The sequence below is a fragment of the Leuciscus leuciscus genome, assembly GCF_965113295.1.
Source record: "Leuciscus leuciscus genome assembly, chromosome: 21".
Classification (NCBI taxonomy): domain Eukaryota; kingdom Metazoa; phylum Chordata; class Actinopteri; order Cypriniformes; family Leuciscidae; genus Leuciscus; species Leuciscus leuciscus.
The window spans coordinates 11,322,059-11,344,173 of NC_138745.1; the positions used below are offsets into that span (position 1 = coordinate 11,322,059).

At 40.6% G+C, this 22,115-nt stretch overlaps 1 long non-coding RNA gene across 1 annotated transcript in view; it reads right to left on the minus strand.

Annotated features, from left to right (window-relative positions):
* Nucleotides 1-410: 410 nt before the first annotated feature.
* LOC309484923 overlaps nucleotides 411-22,115 on the minus strand; it is a 31,518-nt gene continuing 9,813 nt past the window's right edge. The window contains exon 2 of the long non-coding RNA XR_014201004.1: nucleotides 411-1,202. This is a non-coding gene — a long non-coding RNA (uncharacterized lncRNA). The remainder of the gene's footprint in view (nucleotides 1,203-22,115) is intronic.

Genomic DNA, 22,115 nt, shown 5'->3' on the forward strand with positions numbered 1-22,115 from the left:
CTCAACAAAACAGCATGTGGTCAGCCATCTTGTTACTACCACTCTGGCACTTGTGAGTTCAAAATTCATCCACTATGTGTCTCTATGCAGGGGCCAGAAGTGGCACTCTGGGCTTTTGAAGTTAAATTTGACCATTTATATTTTTTTGGTTCATTTTGGGTAGCAGCAATTAACAGCGGCCAAATTTGACCCCGTGGGTTCTCCAGCAAATTTTTCCCAGACACAAAAATATCCAAATCATGTGTCATTAGTATCCCTTTGAAACAATCAATCATAATTTTTTGAAATTTTTCATGGAAAAGTGTGTGAAAAAGTGTGTTTTATGATCGGTCACAATTGTGACCGGTGGGATACTGTGTTGTATCAACCATTGGACAGACTGAATATAGGTCTATTTGACCTGTGCAGTGTGTTTGTGTGTGTTTGTGTGTGTGTGTGTGTGTGTGTTTGTGTTTGTGTGTGTGTGTGTGTGTGTGTGTGTGTGTGTGTGTGTGTGTGTGTGTGTGTGTGTGTGTGTGTGTGGAGATCAGACATCCGAGGAGACGTGTCTGTGTGTGTGAGAGTTTCTGTGTGTGTGTGTGTGTGTGTGTGTGTGTGTGTGTGTGTGTGTGTGTGTGTGTGTGTGTGTGTGTGTGTGTGGAGATCAGACATCAGAAGAGACGTGACCGTGTGTGTGTGTGTGTGTGTGTGTGTGTGTCTGTGTCTGTGTGTGTCTGTGTCTGTGTGTAAAATTAGGTAGAAAGTAAGGTAGAACAGTTAGCCTATGTGTATTAGCATGTAGATACAATGGGTTATCCCACCGGTCACTATTGTAGCCGTTGACATGTTTGTGAGTTCTATGACCACATTAAACAAAGTTGAGTAATTGCAAATGCATATATCAATACTAGACACCTTAAACATGATGTGTACCAAAAATCTATGTCCTATCTTTATGTTAACATACTTTACCACCCTTTTCTTTGGGAGCTTTCTTGCTGCCATCCTCTTGTCTTGGCGCAAACAGGAAGTAAACAGCTCTGGTCATGTGACAATTTACAGTAAACATGCGACACTGCACATATTTCATTGAGACCCTTTATTATTTCAATATCTGCTGGAAATGCATTGATAGATCATTCAGTAAAATTTTTATAGCCTTAGAAATGAAACATTTTTTTACGGTCACTATTGTGACCGGTGGGATTAAATGGGTTGGTGCTCTAAGCGATGCCGGGAGTCGTAACTTCTTGTTGACATTCGAATCGTTGTCAAACAAAACGGAGGCTAGCTAGACCCTCCCTCCTCCTCATCCCATCTCCTCCCTCCTCCCCTCCCTTCCGGCATAAAGGAAAGTCAAAATAGTCACTACAAACAAAGTTAAGTTTTACTGATACTTCATTCAATGTGTAATGTCGCCAAGTTAGATAAATGCTTTTATATTGCAGTACAGAATGCAGAAAAAGAGAAACATTATCTTAATCATTTCGCCACCTGAGGTTATAACTATAGCTCCCATAAAAGGACGCAATAATAGCAAGATAACGTTAGCTTCGCGTTTCCCAGAGCATAAACAACGGCGGCGGCGTAAACAAATTTAGTCAAAGTTTTCAATAGCCTATAAATGAACATTCAAATTCATAACAAACTGTGGGTGAAAAATGGATTTACCTGTTCTGCAAAAACAGAGTAACTATGTCGGATTGGAAGCCCTTCTGCCGGCGGAGTTCTCGCCACCTTTCAAAGGTTTTTCCGATGTAAATTCGGGACTTCACGCGTTCCTTATCCTTGTCCCTCTTCTTTGCAATTTGTTCATCGAAACGTCGTCTCTTTGGTCGTGTGTCGGCCATAATTCACTCTTCCCTCTTCATGCTTCTCTCTCCTCCACACCCCCTTCATGTGTACGCGCACTAACCCCCCAAACCCCACCCTCCAATGCATCTTGTCAGTCATTGGCTGGAGCACTGTTTGTTGTGTTTCGTGGTGCGGGTGAGCCCAGTTTGTTTTTATTGCCGTTTGTGGAGCCTGTGGTGTCTAGAGAGACCGCGTTTTTTTACAGTGTGTTCAGGGGACAGGCAGCTAGCGGATGGTGAGGAGATGTTTGCTGTATGTGACAAAACATGTTTGGGCCTAAAAAACACGTCGCATCACTTAGAGCACCTTTAATAGTCCACAGCTCCACAGCTGCACCCTGTGGTGCAGAATATATGTATATAAGCTGAAATGTGTGATTTTAAAAACTGTTTATAAACAGGTTTCCTTGACTCTCCCCCTTTGTCTACCATTTGATCCGTAGATTACCTAATAACAGAATAAAAGTAATAGTTCACTGCAAATGAAAATTGTGTCATCATTTACTCTCCCCATTCCAAACCTGGAGCAAAACAGAAGATACTTCTATTATGTCTCTATTCATCACCCTATAAATATACTGTCTTATCCGCTTGGTCTTTATTAGTTCTGGGATGTATTACTGCAATGTATTCTGAAGTGTGCGTCAGCCTGACTGACTGAGTTGGTTTTGACCATGGATGTGTGCAATCATTGGTCTATGGTTTTGTGAATTGAATAAACTCTGCACATGGATCCGAATTACTCATGTCTCTTAGTCAATGCCACTAAATGGTATTGATTGTTATTCTGAATAGAGACAGCACATACAAATCTCTCTTTGGGATAAAAGAAGAGGGAAAAAGCTGCCGTCAGTAATGTGTATATTATTCTTTGAACATGGCTGAATTTCATTTTTCAACCTGTGGAGTTGTGGGTAAACTTATCTTAAGTGTCATATGATCTTTGCAGCATATATAAAATCCATCTTATAATATTTAGTTTGTTTCTTCATTAGTAAACATAAGAGAACATAAAATTGTGTCATTCATATAAAATACTAAATCAAATGTTCTATTTAAACAAAAATATTTTCATATAATTTATTTATTCAATTCATCTAAATTACACCATGTAATTATCTGAATGATATAAAAAGACACTTTAAATGAAAGGGAAGCCATAAGTCGTAAACTATGACTTGAGATTATACAGTCAACTGACATCTTAGTGATGAATAAAAAAGATAATGAAATTTGAAATCTAATTCATGGAATAGTGTAATAATAACTACATGAATTGTAATATTCATCATATGAAATTATAAAAACACCAGCAACAAGATGCCAATGGGGCCTTTTTCCCCAATTGTGAGCTGGTCAAAGCTAATATGGGTCTAACTTTTCACTCCAGAATAATATTCTAACTTTCCACAAATCCCTAAATAGGACACAAAATACAACAATATAATACATATTATCCATTGACACAAAAGCAGATAACTTTCTGTTAAGATAAAAAGTCAAGGTTAAAAAGAGCATATCAATTACATTTGATGAGAATTTTATTTTTACCCCATTTAAAAACCCTATAACCCCAAGTTACTTACCCCATTTTACCCTATAACCGGCTAAAAAATTGTGTGAGTGAAATGCATAAATGAAATGCAAGAAGACAAACTGATGAAATAATAAGGAAATAATGATAATAAACTACTGGCACAGTGGATTGAAAACAACCACAATTCATGGTGCAGTGTGTCCAGTGTGTGCAGTGTGTTCTATTCCAATTAGAATAGAAGGAACCAAAACACAAACATGGTGTACTTATGTAATATGTGATCATCTTAATACAATTGAATAGGCTGTTGATCTAGGATAAGCTCATCCATAAAAACCATGTTCATGAAGACATGAACACTTGAAAAACCTGATCCTAGATTACTATGCTTTAATCTTATGAATTGATATTGATACAACATGTCTTGAATGAGGCTTAAGGCGACTGCACAAATCTCATATTGCCCAAATCCCATTGAGCAGGATAAAATAAGTGGCAATTTGCCAACACTGCAAGTTCAAGTCATATGAAGTTTTTTTGGATTTTTTGCTTGGTATTTAGGCTCATTAAAGGCCAAATGAAAACTTTAATTAGGTTAAACAGCATATAAGCATAAGCTGAAATAATGCAGGCTACAACTATTATTTTCTCACAAAGGGCTTGTGTGAGGTTTCTGGAAATCTTATAGAAGACTGAAAATCTTCGAATCCTGACCACACATCAAACCCAGGCTTAGCTAAACAGTGGCATTCTTTGGAAAAATATTCCTGGACGAACAGTGCTTGTTTGGTACAGGAGCTGAACAATGTCTTGCTCTTTGATTATCTTGTCATTCAAAACATTTAAAGCATTTCTGCTTTAAAATGTACACTGTGTAGGAATTTCTCCAATCTAGCGGTGAAATTGTATTTTGCATTCAAACGAATAGTGCTCTCTAGCGCCTCGCTTTTTCAAATGCGTGTTGCAACTACGGTAGCCGTTATGTACCAAGAAGCTATGACAACATATCTTCCAATAGAACTTGGCACAAATGGCAATAACAATTTATTATTCAATAAAAATAAAAAATAAATCATGGCACCCTTTTGAATACAGTGCTGCAGCTGTTTCATAAGTCTAAAAAAATATTTGGACTAATATATAAATTGTAACAAATTGTATTCTTTAGGATAAGCCCCTTGAGATGCATCATCTCGTTTTCAAGGGGGTCCTAAAACACAAAAGTTAAATAACATAACACAGAACAAAATAATATGCACAAGACAAAACTAAAACCATATATATATGGTAGCACTTTATTTGAAAGTCCTTTTCCCCATGTACTGTACATATTACAATAACTGGGTAACAACTACATACTAACCCTGAACCTACACCTATACTCTGTGTCAAAAATTCAGGTCTCCGGGGTCGCCCAGGCATGTGGAGCCCCCAGCTCCGTCTCCAGCAGCTGATCCCGTCACTCTACCTCGGCCTGTAGATGCCCGTGGCTCCACCATGACTCCTCCTGCATGCCCGTGGCTCAACCAGAGACCATCATCTTTGCGGCTCCACCAGGCTATCTTGTCTCTCCGGTGCCTGTGCCACAGACTTACGAGCCGTCCAATCCACTCTGTCTCTCCACTCCTTCGGCTCCATCTGACTCTAACTTCCCTCAGACTCCACCTCGGTCTTTGGTCCCATCGGGGATACTCCTATCTTCGCCTTCCTAGATTTTCCCACCATCATTGCCACCCTGGTTTTTCTTCCTTCATCGGCTCCTTATCCACCTCCAGAGCCCTCACCCTCCCTTCCTCATTTGGACTTTATGACGCATGGATGCACCTTTCCGATAGGAGGAATTATGTCACAATTAGGTTCAGTTGAATCTTTTTTTGGTTTAGTTTTGAAGGACATTTAATTCACTCATCTTTTTTTCCTGTTGCCTTGTTCTTATGTTCCCGTTTGTCATTTTGTTTCCATGGTTATACATTATATGATTAATTAGTGCACATCTGTTTGTATTTGAGTAACTTTAATAAGGATTAACTATATTTCATGGCTGGTAAAAAATACACGTTTTAACTTTTAATCTTAACAGAAAGTGATCTACTTTTGTGTCAATATTATTATTATTATTAATAAATTATGGATAATTAATCAGTAATCAGTTGTCAGGTGTTTTTTTTTTTTGTTTTTTTTTTTTACTTCAGAACAAGTTGATATTCTATAAACCGAGAAACTGCCCAACATTTTGGCCAAAATTAGAGATACATTTGCTCAGAAGTAAGAATAAATATGGTCAAGGGCAATGAGGACAACATCGAGATCTCAAAGTTACAGTATTTTAATTAGGCTACTTGCTTCACAAATGTACCAAAAAAGGTAATTAAAAAAGACCAACTACAGTGTTTTTTTCAACCAGTGACATATCTTCCTTGGGAAAAAGAAGTACATACTTTTAAAAAGAGCCCTTATTACAGAAATAATATACTTCAAAAGAACATACTTAAGTGTGAAGTGAATGTAATGTTTTTTGCAATTAAATTAATTTGTATTGTGGTTTTAATTTATATTAAATGCAATTAGTTGACTTTACAATGCTTTTCCGATCCACTTAAGTAGGACTTAAGTACATTTTTATATGTAATTTCATAACTTACTTCACTTCCTTTGAAATATGATTAAATTGCATGGCTGAATGTACTGACAAGCATCTGTGTTATTATATAGTCTACTTTTATGTAATTTCTGTCAATATTTTTGAGCGCTTAACCATACTAGCCTCTCAGCTAGGCAGCATATTTCTCTAATGCGCAAACATTTTAGGTTGTATGAATTACATGGTTACTGTGTACTCAGCATAGTAGAATTTATGGAGACATACAGGCAACACGCATGTGAGCATTAAGCACTGGTATGTGATACCTGTTCACAACCAAGTGTTCACTTTAAATGTATGGAAAAGTGCAAAATAATACACAATATAATGAAAATGGTATCAGAGTGATGTTTTGACAGCATGAATATAAATTTGTAAACTGGTATTACCTCATGGCATTGTATTGGGTGGTACCTTGGAAGACAACAACTCAATACAATTGGTATTAAAGAAATAGTTGTCTTGGATTGGTCTTTATGCAAGCAATTAGATGCTCAATATTACCAGCACCAGTTTTGAATGTGTACAAGCAGGGATAAGCTTTGAGAGCTATGGTAAATGGCAAGATTTTCATCAAATAACAACTCAAAATTATGTCTGTTCTTCACAAAGCTATAGCTTGAAAGCATATCCGTTTTCTGTGGCCCTGCAATGACAAGGGTTTTCTTGCTTTCTTGATAATGGTCTGCATTTCGGTTCTGTTTGAGCCAAGTATCAAGAGATACAAATCTGCATATCAGAACTGAGCAGCTGTGAGCATTTTGGAAGGCTCTCATCCCCTTTTATCCGTTTACCTTTACAGGATTTTGAGGACCTTGTGTCTTTGAAAAAAAAAAAAAAAAAGGAATAACAAAGCTAAAACCTAAAAGTATGTACAGTATGAAGACTGTAATACTTCATTGGGCTTTTGTGATGCACTTTTAGTATGTAGCTACTTGTATTTTGACATGAACTAATGTACTGTACTGTTATGTTGCATGATTTCAAGTACTGCTCTTGAGACTTTGTTGTTCTTGGAAGATTCTGCTTGTTCAGTCTGAAGTCCAAAGCAATTCAGGTGGGTGTCACTAATGGTTGATTCTTTCTGTTTGGGATTGCACATGAAAATGATTTTGTATGCTGCATGTTTAATAGAGTGGGATTTGTGTGCTCTATGGCTCTTGGCTCTGTGTGTATCTGCTTCTCTGAGCATCTAGATCAAAGCTTAAGCAACCAGCCCCAATCCACAGGCTTTCCTCTGGGTTTAAGAGAGAAATCTCGTCCCCTGCTGGGCTGGCTGTAAATATGGTCCAACAGTTAGACCTGTTGAACAAATCAAGAGGATTGAAATATTTGAGGAAGTATCTTATCTTTGAAATGTTGGAGTAACTTTATAATTCTCTTTTAGTCTATATTTGCCACAAATTGACAGACAAATCAATGTGAAAAATGTTCTCTCTCTCTTGTGGGAATTTGAAGGTTATTGAAAGTATTGGCTAGTTCACTCAAAAATGAACATTCTGTCATATTTTACTCAGACTAATGTTGTTCCTGTACAACTTTCTTTTTTTCAGTGAAACAAAAAAGCTGCGGAAAACAACTAAAGTGCTGTCTGACACACACCAGAAATGTGCGCACAGAAATCCGCCTATCGGACACCGTGCAATCCCCAGTTCAGTTCTCTTTCACGGCTTGTTAAACAGTCATGATCCCAGCCTATTCTCTGATTCATGCATCTATCTAAAACTTTTTGAAGTAGCCTATTAAAATCATTCAGATATCGCAAGCCGTTGCGATATGCATATCGTGATATGTACATCACGATATGTACATTTGCGATATTTCGATAAATTCGATATATTGTGCAGCCCTAAACGGGACTGTAGTAACCATGATTCATTTTGTGGTTTCTATGGAACATCCCTGTAACACGAACAGTAGAGCATTGTGCTAGCAATGCCAAGGTCATGGGTTTGATTTCCAAGAGATGCATGAACTGATAAACTGTGTACTTTTAATGCAATGTAAGTAACTTTGGATGCATCTGCCAAATATGTAAATGCTTAACTACAAATTTCTGTATGGCTACGTTGACCTCTTTTTCTATTACCTAAACTTTCCCCAACCCTCACAAAAACAAAAAAAAACAAAAAAACAAACAAACACGTTTTGCATTTCTAGATATTGATTAAAACATTATAGCTGTTTGTTGGATAATGCCGATATTGTATCTGATTTCAGGTATTACTATCCTTGTATCCAAATGTAACGTGTAGTTCTATGTTTGTTTAGTTTCATTGGCCCTCATTTACTAAACAAACAGAAATCTACGGCCAAATCTCACGTCAGGTTTCAGCTCGTGCTAAGTTTTTGAGTTATTATTGAATTAACATTAAAGGTGCCTTAACTAGAGCAAAGTATCAAAGAAGCTTGGGGCAGTAAGCAGCCATCTAAAACACCCTAGCAACTGCATAGAAACCCCATTGTTTTACATGGAGAGGCTCCACTCATATTTGGAAAATCTGTTGTAGTGGACCATCTGTAAGTGGATATGTAAATCACTGCACCTCAGATACCTCAAATCCCTGAATGTGATTATAAACCACAGAACATATTTTTAGATATTGCAACAGATGAGGGTCTAAACTTTTGTAAACTCAGTCATCTTAACATGCCTTAGACAAGGAGCCAGTTCCACTCTTCAGTCCCTTGTAGGAAATTATGCATAATTGGATCATAGAATTATACAAAATGCCAATGGATCATCCTTTATGGACATCAAATTAGTGTAAATAGCATCTGCATGGATTTCACAGCCAGAGAACTTCGTAAACACATCAGATGCTATATAATATAATATGAAGTATGGTCTTATCAGCAGTCAGTCTAAATGCTATTGCTCAGCAGACACATATAGAAGAGATATTTGTCTAGTATTCTTTTAATGGGTGAGCACTGAGAAGAATGTCAGAGCCTCTGTGGTATTCTTCTTCTGATATTTAATGGATCCTTTGAAAATAGACAAGATGATGAGTATTTTTATGCCTCACAACCTACAGATGACCGCTCTCATTGCAGCAGCTGAACACAAAGCTAAAAAAAAAAATTCATTTGGCATGAAATCCATAGCGTGTTAAAATAATTTATTAAATTACTGAAGCACGCAGTTAGATGATCTCTGATACTCTGTTTGCGATTAGATCATTTTAAGATAGATCATCACGCATAAATCTACGGTGGCTGAGAGAGCTCAACACGCTGAAACTGAAGAAAACACATGCAAATAGAAAAAAAACACCAGCAAATTAAGAAAACAGCAGTTTGACAAAACATGCTGCAAATACTCACAATGCAACCAAATACAGAAATGCACTGCAAAATTACATTTTAGATTTTAGCCCTAGCATTGTGTGATTACAGTGTGTATGTGTTGCATGAGTAAGGCTTATGTTTCTAGCATGCAGAATTTTAATTGTAAGTAGTGGACTTTGCTGCTCTAAGTACCCCTGGAGGGAGTGAAGCCTACTTGTATGCAGGGTTTGTATAGTTGATTTTGCAGCACAAGAGAGCACAAAGTGTGCTATTATTCATGCTTATATGATTTTTTGTTAAAATCTTTCTGACCATGCTGCAAGTCCTCTCTGAGGAAGCATTGCTATAAGGAATGCCGGTGCGCCCTTCTGTGCCTCTGCTGCGCGATTGTGCCGTTGTGATTTAATGTGCTGAGTAAGGTCGTTTTTCCCACAGCGTCCGATAGCCTATTAAAATCAGTGCGACACACTTTGAAAAAGGCGTGGGTGTTGTCGATATGGCTTCAGGATATGAAAATAATTCGTCCTGGGTTTTGGTTCACATTTATGTTTCATGTCTTTTATTTTGAAATTTCCAGTCATGTTTCCTGGTTGTCATATGACTTCCTTGCCCTCATGTGATCATGTCTTGTGCTTCCCTTGTCTTATGTGTCTGTGACAGACACATAACCTATGAATGGTTGGTCGTCTTTATTGTTCTCAGGTGTTTCTTGTTAGTCATTATAGTCTTGTTGTATTAAATAGTAGGGGTGAAAAATATATATTTTTTATTCACATATGAATCGTGATTCTATCTTCCGCCAATTTGAATCGATTCATAAATCGATTTTCTAAATGTTTAATAATGTGATTATGTCGTTTCAAAGAAGTCCACCAGACAGTTTAGAGAGCGCACCGGCTTGCAACGAAGGAAGCATTATACTTGACACCAGCAGTTCATATCAATATCTTAACAAATAGAAAATAGCCTGAAAAAATGTTTAGTTTAGTTTGTCAAACACGTCAAGCTTTTCTTGCGATCTTTCCATGTACAGGTATAGGCTACTTTAGTTTTTATAAGCATTTTATAAGCATTATTTTATAGGCAGCGGGCTAGATTAAATTAATGCAGTTATGAGGAGTGTATAATTTAAACTACATTTTAAACTTTGTCAGTGCAACCTGCTGTTTTTTATCAAGTTTATGTCAGGCAGTGGTGGTTCTAGGATTTTTCTGTAACAGGGGCCATTAAGGGGCCACATGTTACATTCAGGGGCCAAAATAATTTATTCAGTACGGTGCAAATACATTTTAGCAGTCATTCCTTTTTCAAACGCTCTAATAAAAAAATTATGAGCCAGTAAAGTTCTTAATGATTTTTTTCATTTATTTATACTGTGCATAAAGGACACATTGCACTTCTTTCTGAACTCCACCTTTTAAGTTTCATAATCATGTCGTCGCTTATAAACAGTAAATTATTGTTAATTGTTTGGGGGTGGAATTGCATCTGATCGTTGTGAAGAATTCTCCGGTTGCTCTTCTCGTCGACAATTGATGGGTGGGAATCTCTAGTCTAGGCACCTCACGATTTGATTTGATTACGATTCAGAGGGTAACGATTATCGATTATTAAATTTTTTTTTTTTTTTTTTTACTACTTGGTACTTTTAAAGCAAAGTATTTATGATGACCCATAACGAACTTATTTCCAATACTTCTTATATTAATTTTATTAATAAAACAAATGGATGTCCCAACCAAAGAACCAACAGGAAAATAAATGTGTGCCTGTACTAGCAGCATACTTGTAGTAAATTAATACAAACTTCAGCATATTCTGAATCTCTAGCATTTAATAATAGTTCCCTTTCGTAAAGGGAACTCCCGCTGCATCGATACTCGATACTTTGGGGAATGCCTTCGGCATGAAGCGTCTGAAGTCAGCTATGGAACTATTCCAATCTTGATTGGTGCACCGTCATTACGTCACTCGTGACGTCGCATGTGACGGTGATCCGGAAGCTATGAAATGGTCACAGGAACCAGGAAATGTTAGCTTCTGGTCTTCAGCAAGCGCTATATGTCAAACTGTCTTTTCTATTTGGTGTTGTTTGTCACTTGTCAATATATATATTGTTATGGCGAATAAGGAGAAGCTATTCAGGCAGTGACACACACTCGCTTTGTGTAGTTTGTCTGGGAGTGGAGCATGCACAGGCAGCGCTCGAGGGCGCTGTCTGTGCTAACTGTGAAACACTGTCCCTGAGAACGCTACGCTCCCGCCGGGCCATGTTTAATGAAGCTGGTCAGGCTCGCGATCCCCATGGATCGGGTCCTGCTGCTGCCGAGGCAGCACGCCGTCTGCATTCATGGGGATCGCAGAGGGAGCTAGTGGATAATGCTGAGACGGCTTCGGCCCTTTCTCAGCATTCTGAAGCTAGCTCCCGAAGTTCCGCTCAGGGTGCGGAAGCCCGCGTTGTGGCTTTTTCCGCCTCTGCTGTGGAACCGATGCTCGAATTATCTGGTTCCGAGGAGCTAGATATTTCGGGCATCGAGGCAGGGGAATGTGAAAATTCGCCACCCCATTCCCCTGCCTTTGAGGAGCTGCTAGAGGTTGTGACCAGAGCAGTGGCCAAATTAAAGATCGATTGGCCACCAGAAATGCAGGAGGCGACTAAGAAAAGTAAACTGGATGAGCGCTTCCTGCAGACTCGGTCGCAGCCTCCACGCCGGAGTCTGCCATTTTTTCCCGATCTCCACACCGAGGTGTCGAGATCGTGGGATAAGCCCTTCTCCTCCAGAATATCTGGCCCCAATCTACAGTTATATTCCAATATAATGGGTGCCAGGGAGGAGGGCTATGGGATGATGCCCAGGGTTGAGGAGTCATTTGCTTCCCATCTCTCCCCTGACGCTGCGTCATCCCTGCGGTACAACATCGGCCTTGGTTGGGAAGGCATATATGGCGGCAGGTCGGGCTGGTAGTTGTCTGCATACGATGGGGCTATTGCAGGCATACCAGGTCTAGAGTTCTCAACGGGTCGGGTCGGCCCGACAAACCCGACGGGACCCGCGGGTTCGGGCCGGGTTCGGGTCGAAAATATAAGCAAATGACTCGGGTCGGGTCGGACCTCGGGCTTAATCTTTTCCGCTCAGTAAAAAACAAAACAAAAAAACATTTATCAAACATCGCTGCTGTTCACCGTAAAGAAAGTCTGGCTGCTGCGCGCAACGTGCATCATGGAGAGGGGCGGGGGCAGACGCCGCTGCGTGCACGCCTTTAGCCTGGAGAAGAAGATGGAGTTGGTGAAAGTAAACTTGCTGCAGGTGATTTCACCGTCGCTACTACAGCCTATTTATATATTTAAAGTTGATTGTTTCAGTTGTTTGTATTGTTAAAAGGCGTGAACATTAAAGGTTGATTTGAATTCGCGTCTGCTTGTCATGATAATACGTGTATGAGAAAAAAAAATTCCGCCGCGGGCCGGGTTCGGGCAGATAATTCATGTTGATGTGTCGGATTACATCGGGTCCGGGCTTTAAAAGCCACGGGCCGGGTCGGGTCGGGTTGTAATTTTCAGGCCCGTTGAGAACTCTAACCAGGCCGACCTCTTCAAAGAGGTGGACGACAGCGAGGAGGTCGCCTTCGACGACATCAGAGAGATGCGTCGAGTGGTTGACTTGTCTCTCCGGGCTACCAAGGAGACGGCCCGTGCCATCGGCCGCTCCATGGCAGCACTGGTAGCCACGGAGAGACATCTGTGGCTGAATCTGTCGGGCATCGGGGACAAGGACAGGGCTTGTCTCCTCGATGCCCCAGTTTCGCCTTCTGGCCTTTTCGGCGACGGTGTCAACAATGTCGTCGATAGGTTTCAGGAGGCGAAACGACAGTCAGCCGCATTCAAAGAGCTTATCCCCCGCCGTCGTTCCAGGTCTCGTGGGGCTGCTGCCAGGGGGCAGTCCCATGAGGCCGCCGCCAGCTCCTCACACCTGCTGAGGCAGAAGGAGAGTGTTGCCTCTCGCGCTCCCCCCCAAGGGGCCTGGAGTCAGCGGCAACACTCTCAGCCGAAGCCTTCCAAGCCGAAAACAGATCTGCGGACTGTTATTCAAGCAAGGAAGGCTTCGGCTAAGAGGCCGTGACGGGAGGTTCAGGCCTCTGAGGGCGTCCCCCTCCGCGTGGGTTTTTTAAAACTTCGTTCCGCGGAGCCCTCAGGAAATCGATGTTACTTCCCGCCGTCAAGTGCGCTTCGGGACGCATCGACTTCTAGCGAATGTATTTCACAGAGTGTTCCTATGAAATCTATGGCCCTGAAACGTTCGCTACCTCTCACGAGGCCTGTAGAAAAAATGATTCGGTTAGTTCCTGCCAGAAGATTGCTTCAGGTCACCGAAAATAAAAATGAAAATAAAAATAAAAATGAAAATAAAACACCTGAGGTCAGTCCTGAGAGACTGATTCCCTTAGTAGATTATTTAGACACCTGGAAAGGTCTTCAAAATATATCTCAGTGGGTCTTGAGTACAGTTGAGAAGGGATATAGAATCCAGTTCCAGTATAGACCACCTAAATTTAGTGGTGTTATTCATACGCTGGTATCTCCTGATCAGGCTCAGGTGATGGAAGATGAAGTTCAGACTCTCTTAGCTAAGGAGGCCATAGAATATGTGCCCTTAGAGCAGAGGGATTCCGGGTTCTACAGCCGGTACTTCATAGTTCCAAAGAAGGATGGTGGGCTGCGTCCCATTATAGATCTTAGGGTATTGAATAAATCTTTGAGGAGATTTAAGTTCAAAATGTTAACTATACCTATGATCGTTCAACAAATCAGATCCGAGGACTGGTTTGTGACGATAGATCTTAAGGATGCATATTTCCATATTTCCATCATCCCTCAACACAGGAAGTTTCTTAGATTTGCTTTTGGGGGAAAAGCTTATCAATATAGGGTTCTTCCTTTCGGCCTAGCCTTATCCCCTCGCACCTTCACTAAATGTATGGATGCATCCCTTGCTCCATTGAGACTTCAGGGGATTCGTATCTTAAATTACATAGATGACTGGCTCATTTTGGCTCAGTCGAAAGAACTGGCAATTCAACATTGAGATGTTGTTTTGCGTCATCTGAGGTGCTTGGGGTTGAGACTCAATGTGAAGAAAAGTTCCTTAACTCCTCTTCAGAGGACTACGTTTCTGGGAGTAGAGTGGGACTCAGTTACGATGCGGGCACAATTGTCTCCTGCTCGTATTAATACTATCTTAAACACAATGAAGAGTATTAGGTTAGGCCAGGCTATCACTGTCAAACACTTTCAAAGAGTTTTGGGTCTTATGGCTGCAGCTTCCACGGTAATACCCTTTGGTCTGCTCTATATGAGGGCTTTGCAGTGGTGGCTCAGGAACAAGGGATTTTCTCCTCTGGGAAACCCTTTTCGCATGATCAGAGTTACGCGCAGATGCCTTCGTTCTCTTGTCATGTGGAAGAAACCATGGTTCCTGTCTCAAGGCCCGGTTTTGGGAGCACCATGTCAGAGAAAAACTCTGACTACGGATGCGTCCCTCACGGGCTGGGGTGCGGTTATGGAGGGCCGTTACACCCGAGGTACTTGGAAGGACCATCATCTCACATGGCATATTAATCGCTTGGAGATGTTGGCCGTATTTTTTGCCCTGAGGCACTTCCTTGTGGACCTCAGAGGCCATCATGTTCTTGTTAGGACAGACAATATGTCGGTGGTCTCTTATATCAACCGCCAAGGAGGTTTGAGATCTCGCCCTCTTTGTAGACTGGCGCATCAAATTCTTCTTTGGTCCCAGGACAAATTTCTCTCTGTCAGATCTATTTATATTCCTGGGGTTGAAAATATGGGAGCAGACATCCTGTTGAGGCAGGGGCTGAGGCCCGGGGAATGGCGGCTCCACCCTGAAGTGGTTGAGCTTATATGGAGAGAGTTTGGCCGGGCGGAGGTTGACCTGTTCGCTTCTCATGAGAACTCTCATTGCCCGCTCTGGTACTCTCTCACACATCCAGCTCCTTTGGGCTTGGATGCCATGGTACAGATGTGGCCGAGGTCACATCTGTACGCTTTTCCCCCGATCGCTCTGCTCCCTGGGGTTCTAGAAAGGGTCAGGAGGTACGGAGTGAGACTACTCCTTGTAGCTCCGTTAGGGTTAGTCTCTTATTAGTTATTGGAGGACCTTATTAGTCTCTTGGAGAGTCCTCCATGGAAAATTCCTATTAGGAGAGATCTTCTGTCTCAGGCTGATGGTACATTATTTCATCCCCGACCAGAGTTATGGAGACTATGGGTCTGGCCCCTGAGGGGGTCCCTCCCATAATTAGGTTGCCCTTTCCACCGAGGTGGTCAGGACACCCATACTAGAACCCCACTCTACTAGGAACTAAACAATTAAGTTAGGGAGGGCATTGAACCCAGTTTATTACTGCCCACTGGCTTCAGTACTGGTGTTCCATCCCGCTCTCTAACGGGATCTCCTGTTCATGCTTAGGGCCTCTGTGGTGGCCTTAGTGCCCTCCGCAAGCTTCTAAGGGTGTCCACGAAGGGATGTTCCCACTGAAACTCCATGTTCCTGTAGATTGGAGGATGAATCCTTTTCATCCAGCCTATTGGCATCAGGCTGATGGGTTATCCCTGGCACCCATCATGTCCTGTGGATGACATATATGAATATATATATAAGTATATATGAGTATATAGGATAATCTATTGAGTCTGCTTCCTGCTCGTCTTACTCCCTGGAAGAGTGGTGGTGCTGCCCCCTCTCACTTACTAGCGTGGGAGCCACTCTACTATATTTTTGCCCCGGTACTGAGGTACCTGTAGGCAATATCATGATTCTTCAGGTGTTAGCCTTGGAGGTTCCTATGTTAGGCCTCGGGCTGGGAGGAGTCAATCCATCTAGTGATGTATCAAGGGTTAGGAGCTATTCCCCTTTATCAATTAGACAGTTGGTTATCTGCAGAAACCACTCATATCTGAAGTACAAGGTGCGCTTTTGCCTTCACCTCTTATCTAACATTTTCTACTATCTGGGATTCCCATCCATGAGGTCAGTTGAGCCTCTGGTTCCAGACCTCCCCTTCTTACACCGAATCTTTTGAACAGACTAGTTTGGATCTGCCCTCTACTCATTCTATTGTCCGTGGGTGTACCAGATGCTTTACACCAGGGCGTTTTTCTCTCAGTGTGGCGGCGTGGGTATTCGTTCCCCAAAGTATCGAGTATCGATGCAGCGGGAGTTCCCTTTACGAAAGGGAACATCTCGGGTTACTAGTGTAACCCTCGTTCCCTGAGTAGGGAACGAGACGCTGCATCCCTCGGCCACACTTTCCGCGCCCCTGAGAGCGACTTGCTTTGACAAATTAGAAGCTAACATTTCCTGGTTCCTGTGACCGTTTTATAGCTTCCGGATCACCGTCACATGCGACGTCACGAGTGACGTAATGACGTTGCACCAATCAAGATTGGAATAGTTCCATAGTTGACTTCAGACGCTTCATGCCGAAGGCATTCCCCAAAGTATCGAGTATCGATGCAGCGTCTCGTTCCCTACTCAGGGAACGAGGGTTACACTAGTAACCCGAGACGACTTCTAACCAACATCCTCTTGTTATTTCCAATGAGCAATATAATCCTTCAGAAAAAAAAAAAAATAGAATTATGTACCAGCAGCTCTCATATAATGCTTGTGGACTTACGCATATTCTGAATAATTAGTAACATACAAAGCCGCTCTTATTCACAACTAAATAATAAAGAGTTATGACTTGAAATGTTTGCTGTATACCACAATCAAAAACAGCTTATAATACAAAAAAAGTGAATGAACATCTGCAGAGAGCACAGTCAAAATGTAACTTTTTGTGACTGGCATTGCACATATTGCAGGGCAGTATAACGTACGTATAACAGATCGGTTTACAGCATATTGATGTGAAAACTAAACAATACAGAAAGCAGCTCTCATACAAAAAATACTAAATAGGTAACAATGAAATTGCCAATTTTCCATACGTTAGCTTTTAACGAAGAGGGTGCCGTTCGAATTTGGCGCTCAGTCATCATGCGTCTGTTATGTGCACGTCTCTGTTATGTGCACGCCACAGACTGTCCGCGCACTGCACGTCCGCTTTAGAGTTCCGCCTTTTGCGTTCCGTCAATATTACGTTATTAGGAAAAATATATTTTTTTTTATAAAATCGATTTTTGACATTTGTGAATCGATTCAGAATCGTCCACGTCCGCATCGCGATGCATCTAAGAATAGTTTTTTTCCCACACCCCTAGGAACGGGGGCCAATCAGGGGCCAATCAGATTTCAGCAGGGGCCAGTAATACTCGCCTCCAGTGGATCATTGTTACAGCAGGAGATGGTTGTGAAATACTGGAGACTCCCGGGAAAAACGAGTTGTTGACAGTAGCCTATGACCCTAAAAAGTGACGAAACCTGTCTGGCACATATTGTACAATATCTACGTATCAGTGGTGTTGTTGATGACCTGAAAGGTTATCGTTTTTTGTTTTGTTTTTTTAACAGCCTGATTGTATGATTCCTTAGCCTTTTGGATATTATTAGCCTAAATAATCTTACACAATTAACTGTGAAACATTATGTTAGATGGATAGCTTTTTCAACTTTAACCAAATAACGTTCAAGGTTCACGAAAATAAATTCCATAATGCTTAATTAAGGGTTAAAATCTTGTCAAAATAAATGCTATTTGCAGAGTGTTTCTGTATTTGGTTGCGTTGTGAGTATTTGCATTGCTGGTTGAGTTGTGAGTATTTGCAGCACGTGTTGTCGAACTGATCGCAACTTGACTTTTCTAAAATGATCTAAAAAGATCTTTGATGTTACACTGTACACATACTATACCATACTTTAATTCTGAATAATTATTTTCTGTAATGTTTTTTATTTATTTATTAATCTGTGCTTTGGTGTGCATATCTGAGTAAATATGGGCAGAACTCTTTACTGCCCTAGTACTTCAAAAAGCCTTTTAAAGGAATTAATGTGAATTAAACGTGGCACAATGGCCTTCATCACAGTATGCTAATGCATATCTAGTGCAAAGGATTTCATCAATATGCTGATTGACGACTGTTGGGACACTCCAGGCATAGGATGGTTCTGTTGGGAGAGACAGAGTCATTTGCACCTCAATGACACATCTGTACCATTTTCTTCACAGGACATATGCTTTCAACTACATTCTGTTTATTTACTAGTGTATTCTAATATGTCATGTTTGGTCTCATCTGACAGCTTATAAACTGAAATTAATGGTGGTGAACTTAATAGAGATATTAAAGTATCATAATATACAATCTAGGTACTATTGGTTAAACATGCATTGAGGAGAATATGTTATTGTTCTTCTCCCCCTCTTGATCACTACCCATTTGCCTCATCTTTTGGTTTCCTGTCGGTCGGTTTCGGTGTTGGTATTCCACTCATGTTTAACAATGATTTCCTCAGGGTATAAATAGGAAAGGTAACTGTTGATCTGGGAGAAAAGCTTTTACAGCCTCTTCTGCACAACAGTGCATTTTTTGTTACAATGAAGTTTTCTATACAGTATGTTGTTCCATTCTACTGTCTGTATATTTAAACATGTAACTTAATAAATAACTTTGCCTGCTTTAAAGGCTTTGAGAATCTTTCCTTTTATCACTGATTATGTTGAAAGCTAAAGTGATTATAACTTTCGTTATCTAAACGTTCAGGTTAAATCCTACGTTTTCCTATCAGTTCTAAGAGCTTTACCTTTAAAGAATGAGGTTAAAAAATAACAACAACTTTAATGGAGTCAGTATAATTATATTGGAGTCAGATAAATATTTGAATTATACACGTCATCCTTCAACTGCCTTTTGTTCCGATTATTGGTTCAAAATAGCAGCGTAAGCTTCCAGCTTTACACATACATTTATGAATTATACTCATTATATGCTATTTGGTGGCCTTTTGGAGCCTCAAAGTGTCCTAAAAAAATAAATAAAAAAACTTTAAAAAGCGGGCAGAAAGTACAGTATTGTGAGAATCAAACTTCATTCTGATGGTTTACATTGCTGGATATATAGTAGCATATGATGACAAAAAGGATTGAGTTATGAAGGTATATGCTTAATTTCACAATAAGTGCACAATTAATCGTGATTAACTGCACATAAAGAGTGTGATTAATCACAATTAAATTGTAATCTATTGACAGTCTTCAATATATATATATGCAATTGTATGTATATATAATTTTATTATATTTTATATGCAATATAAAACTGTCTATTGGGAAGACTGCCTAGAGGGGAAATATAACCCTCTCCTCATGGCAAAGAGAAAAATAGGTTTCTCAATTCTTATTATTGATTTAAAATAAATAATTTAATTGCATGTGCAGAACATTGCTGTAGGCTCACAATACTGGTGTTGTATTGCCGTTGTCTTTCATCTTCTGAGATCCTGTGTATGCTTTATTTGTTCATTACGTAGGCTTAGTTATGCACTAATTACAAGGTCTAGAACAGCATTCTGAACCGGTCCTAAAATGCACTGGTACCCATTAATGGGCTCTTTGAATTTGTGCCGAGAAATATTTGAGGGCACCTGTAGCTTTTGTTATACTGTAATGAATATGTGCTCTACAGAGAAAGACAGTTTCTTCTCTACAGGAGCTTTACTCTTAGCTGCTGCAGTATTATCTGCCAAGAAAACAGAAGAGAGTGGGTAAGAGAGGTAGATAGAAAGCAAGAGAGAGAGATTAATTCAGCCATCACTCTTTTCTTCCTAGCTCTTATCAATTAGCAGCAATGTGAAGCTTGGCAGAGTGAACAGAGCTGCTTTCTGCTTCATCGCTTTAATCAGAACTGAGATGTGTTGCTAGGGTGAGCTGTGTATCACACACACATTGGCCTAAACGAAATGATGAATGCACACACACACATGCACACATGCACTTACGCATGTAATCATATGCACATGCACAAAAGGAAATAACATTAACCTTGACCTGCAAGGCAAAGTGTTTCTGTAATGGAGCAAATTAAATAATTCAAATGAAAATTGTGTCATCATTTATTCACCCTCATGTCATTCCAAACCAGTACACTATATTACAACAATTCTTAAGCCATATAGTAGCCTTGTGGAAAGAACAGAAATACGTTTACATCATTCAATAACAACCTCTGTTCATCCCACAAAACTTAAGGGCTTCAGAATGTTTTTTATTATTATTTTTATGTTTTTTCCCTCTGTATGACAAGGAGCAGAGTTAACATTCTGCTCAACTTCTTGTGTTTCACTGCTATGCTGCTTCTGCAGAGCGTAAGGGACTTGCTACTGCCAATACACAACACGCTGCTGTGAGCAAGACTGTGGCAGATCTATAAAGGTGGAGCTGGGGAAGGTGGAGGGTTTCTGAAAGCTCACTGCAACTGCTACAGCTAATGCTGACTAAGTATTTTAAGGTTGAGCAGAAAGGAACCAATCAGCTGTGCCCTAATGATGTGATTGCAAGCAGGTTGAGTTCCATGCGTGGAGCGCATCTCAAACACCATCTCTGCGTATGCTGTGAGTTTGGGTTGCTTATAACATTCATCTGGGAACGCAATGTGCGTCATTTCATCGGATTTGTAACATAAATCACGTGTAAACCTACGCCAACACATGGGAATACATCAATATGTTTCTTATATGCAAACTGTTTAAACCCTCGCTCTGAGTCTGCATGTCCACATATTACTGTGGCTGTAGCATTTTTATCATAAAGAAGTGGCCAAATATTAAAGTTAACATTTGAATTAAATGTCGTTTGGCCAATATTAAACAAGGATTTGATCTGCTGTAAAGTGGGACAACAACAACACCAGGACATTGGCGCCCTCTGCAGGCATTTGTTATTATATGTAATGTACATAAGTGATTGTTTTAATTTTGTATATTTTATATTATGTATTTTAACAGTGTTGCTTAATGGGGGCAATGCTTTTGTGTTGAGGATGGAGTGGGGTTTTTTTTTTGTAGCTCTGCTGACTTTCACTCAAATTGAATTAAAACAAGACAACATAAAGCTCGCTAGTGATCTCGAAGCCTTTATAGTGTTGCAAAGTTTGTCCCAGACCGTGAGCTCGCTGGAAGAGGCCAACTCAAAGGGAGTAAAGCTGCTTGCATTGAGTGAATTTGGGCAAGGTAAAAACTTTTATTAAAGAGAGCTTGAAAGGAGAGATGGCGATGCTAGAGAGGAAAATTTATGCGAAGTTCGATGCAATGCAGTTAATCACACAGTAAATGACCACCGTACAACTCTCGAACACCTTTAGCAGACCGCTACAGCCTCGTCTGATGCTGTTACGAAACTACAAGCTCAAGTTAAAAGTCTGTCCGAGGAGGGATCAGCGGAGAAATGCATCGATCTGGAAGGCCGTTCTAAGAGGCAAAATATAAGAATCGGGAGTCCGAGAAGGAATGGAAAGCGGTCAAGGCACTAGATTATTTGTTGCTAAGCTGCTTATAAAGTTGCTCGGACTGGATGAGCTTCCTGTTCTGGACCGAGCGCACCGTGCTCTTCACTCTTGCCTGAGGACAGTGACCCACCGCGTCAGTTCATCCCTCGAGTGCATCATGGCCATATCATTGGAAACATCATGCGCAAAGTGTCACATCACAAAGAAAGCTAACCTGAATGGTTGCCAAATTAGATCTTCAGTGACTACCCTTCGGCTGAGGTCAAACGTCGGACAGCCTTTGCCAGAGTAAGACAGATCCTTCGGGATAAACCCGGTGTGAAGTTTGGCATTCTGTATCAAGCG